Consider the following 3,191-nt stretch of genomic DNA (forward strand, 5'->3'; position numbering starts at 1 on the left):
CGCGCCGCCGGACACTTCGCCCGCCGACGGACATTGTACGCCCGATCCGTCCGGGCCAATCCCGCGCTGCCACGTGGGCAAGCGCGCCCACTTCGCCGCCGCCGTCCACCGCGGCCCGCCGAGCCCGCGAGGGGCCCTCCCCGGCCCGTCGGCGCCCGCCGCCGCATCGCCTCACCGCCGCCACCTTCCCCGACGCCGGCATCACCCGCCACCGCAGGCCCCGGCGCCGACCACCGCCGCGCCATTGCCGGAGCTTCGCCCCGCCGCCGTCGGTAGCCGCCGCGACCGCCGCCGCGCGCCCGCGACCTCCGCCGCCGTGCGCCGCCCCCCCCCCTTGGCCGGAGCATCGCCGGCCCGCTGCCGCCCCTCGCCGGAGTGCTCGGGCTCGCCGGAGCTTCGCCGGCCCGATCCGATCCGGTTGGACCAGATCCACCGGGTCAGCGATCCAAACACGCCTCGCCGCGCCTGAACCACTCCATCCCGCTCCACCTCGTCCCGCGTTGACTTTTTCGCGGAGGTAAAAATTCGTCTAAGTCCCCAGATCTCAGATCCATGATGCCCTGTTCGAGGCCTCGTAACTCTGTAACCGTAACTCCGTTTTGGGCATATAATATATCAAAATCTTCGACTCGACATGTACATCATTTCATTCCATTGCATCATTTGCATTTGAGTTCATCTTGATGCCCAAAATGCTGTTAGAAGGAGGCTTCGTGAGTTAAATTGCAGATCCGTTAGTTCATCATGCACTTTTGTCATTTTTGCCATGTTTAATTCGTGCATGATATGCCTGTGCCCCTTTGGGATGAATTGTTAAGCATTTTGTCTTCTTTCCAGAGGTGTCACCCATGCATTTTTAGGATGTGTGTGTTGTCTTGTGCAAGCTTGCGAAGAGAGGTACCTGAGATTGCTGATTCCAGGGACTTAGTGATTTCACTAAGTCTGGGATATTTTAGATCATGATGCTATATGTCCAGCTTGTTTCCTAGTGATCCGTGCCTCTTTTGAGGATGATCAGTAAGGGAGTTTTGATATTTATGTTATACTCTATCCATCCATGTCTTTGTTTGCATATGTGGAGTGCTCTAGGTTGACTCAATCGAGCTCAATTTTTGCTTCGTTGTTAATCTGGGCAGATCGTCAACTTGTTTGCGATTTTGCCGATGCTACCGTTAGTGTTCCATGCATGCTATGCCTTTGTTCTTGCCATGTGTAGCTAGCATATTGTGCCTTCTTGCTGGTTATATGCTTGCCTTGCCATGACTTGCACCGTAGTGAGTGCATCGAGCTCGGTTACATGCCTTCGCGAGTTAAATTTCTGCATGTCTCAGTTTTCACTAAGTCTGAAAACTGATTGTGTTCGAGCTATGTTCGTGAGCTCGGTAGAGTATTTTGTGAACCCTTTTGGCCCCAGGTCACTTTGGGTGTTTTGTTAAGCTTGTTGAGTAGCTCCATTCCATATTCTTACTTGTCATGTTCAGGTCATTTATCATGTTGTTTTGCTGCTCCGAAGAGGGCTTCGTGATCTGGAATTTCAGGCTAGTGTTAATTTCACTAAGTCTGGAATCTGTTTTGCATATTCGTTTTTGCCATGCTTGTTTGAACCTCTTAATGGATGAATTTGCCTATGGCTCAGTGCTAGTGTTTTGTTAAGCATCTTGTGTACATCACTGCCATGTATTTTGTTTTCATGTTTGGTGTCTGTAGCATGTTCATTTCGTTGCATTTAGGAGCCTACTTGTTGTATATCGCAGACCGGTGTCATATCTTAAAACGCTTGCCATTTTCAAACCGTAACTCCGATTCCAATGATCTTTATATCGTTTTCAAGCGATTTCATCCCCTCTATCCAGTGGCACCCTTGGAATTCCAAGTTGAGGCCAGGTTCATGCATTTCCTGTCATATCTTGCATTTTGCATCCCGCATCGCATCCCGCACAGCATATCATCATTTCAACTTTTTGCTTGGTCTTGCACGTGGTTGATTGTATCCTTGTTGCTTGTTTGTCTTGTTGGGTAGAGCCGGGAGACGAGTTCGCTACCGAGGAGCCCGTTGAGTTTGCTTGTGAGGATCCAATCGACTCTGACAACTGTGCAGGCAAGATGATCATACCCTCGAAATCACTACTATCTTTGCTATGCTAGTTTGCTCGCTCTTGCTAAGCCAATGCTACGATGCCTACCTTTTGCTTGTCAGCCTCCCAATTGCCATGTTGAACCTCTAACCCACCATGTCCTAGCAAACCGTTGATTGGCTATGTTACCGCTTTGCTCAGCCCCTCTTATAGCGTTGCTAGTTGCAGGTGAAGTTTGGAGGCCGTTCCTTGTTGGAACATTTATTTACTTGTTGGGATATCATTATATTGCCATGTTATCTTAATGCATCTATATACTTGGTAACGGGTGGAAGGCTCGGCCTCTCGCCTAGTGTTTTGTTCCACTCTTGCCGCCCTAGTTTCCGTCATATCGGTGTTATGTTCCCGGATTTTGCGTTCCTTACACGGTTGGGTTATAATGGGAACCCCTTGATATTTCGCCTTGATTAAAGCTTTTCCAGCAATGCCCAACATTGGTTTTACCATTTGCCACCTAGCCTTTTCTTTCCCTTGGGTTCTGCAGACTCAAGGGTCATCTTATTTTAACCCTCCCGGGCCAGTGCTCCTCTGAGTGTTGGTCCAAACTAGAGCACCGTGCGGGGCCGTCCCTCGGCAACTTGGGTTACGTTGGATCCCGTACGCTTAGCTTATCCGGTGTGCCCTGAGAACGAGATATGTGCAGCTCCTATCGGGATTTGTCGGCACAGCGGGTGGTGTTGCTGGTCTTGTTTTAACCTGTCGAAGTGTCTTGAGTTACCGAGATACCGAGTCTGATCGGAACGTCTTGGGAGGAGGTCTTTTCCTTCGTTGACCGTGAGCGCTTGTCATGGGCTAAGTTGGGACTCCCCTGCAGGGATTGGACTTTCGAAAGCCGTGCCCGCGATTATGGGCAGATGGGAACTTGTTAATGTCCGGTTGTAGATAACTTAAACCTTAATTAATTAAAACGAATCAACCGTGTGTGTTACCGTGATGGCCCCTTCTCGGCGGAGTCCGGGAAGTGAACACGGTGTTGGAGTTATGCTTGCGCAGGATGTTCCTCTAGCTTCTCGCTCATGCTTCGCCCTCTCTTCTCGCTCTCATTTGCGTATAAGT

Source organism: Triticum urartu, chromosome 3 (genome assembly GCF_003073215.2).
Source record: "Triticum urartu cultivar G1812 chromosome 3, Tu2.1, whole genome shotgun sequence".
NCBI classification, from domain to species: Eukaryota; Viridiplantae; Streptophyta; class Magnoliopsida; order Poales; family Poaceae; genus Triticum; species Triticum urartu.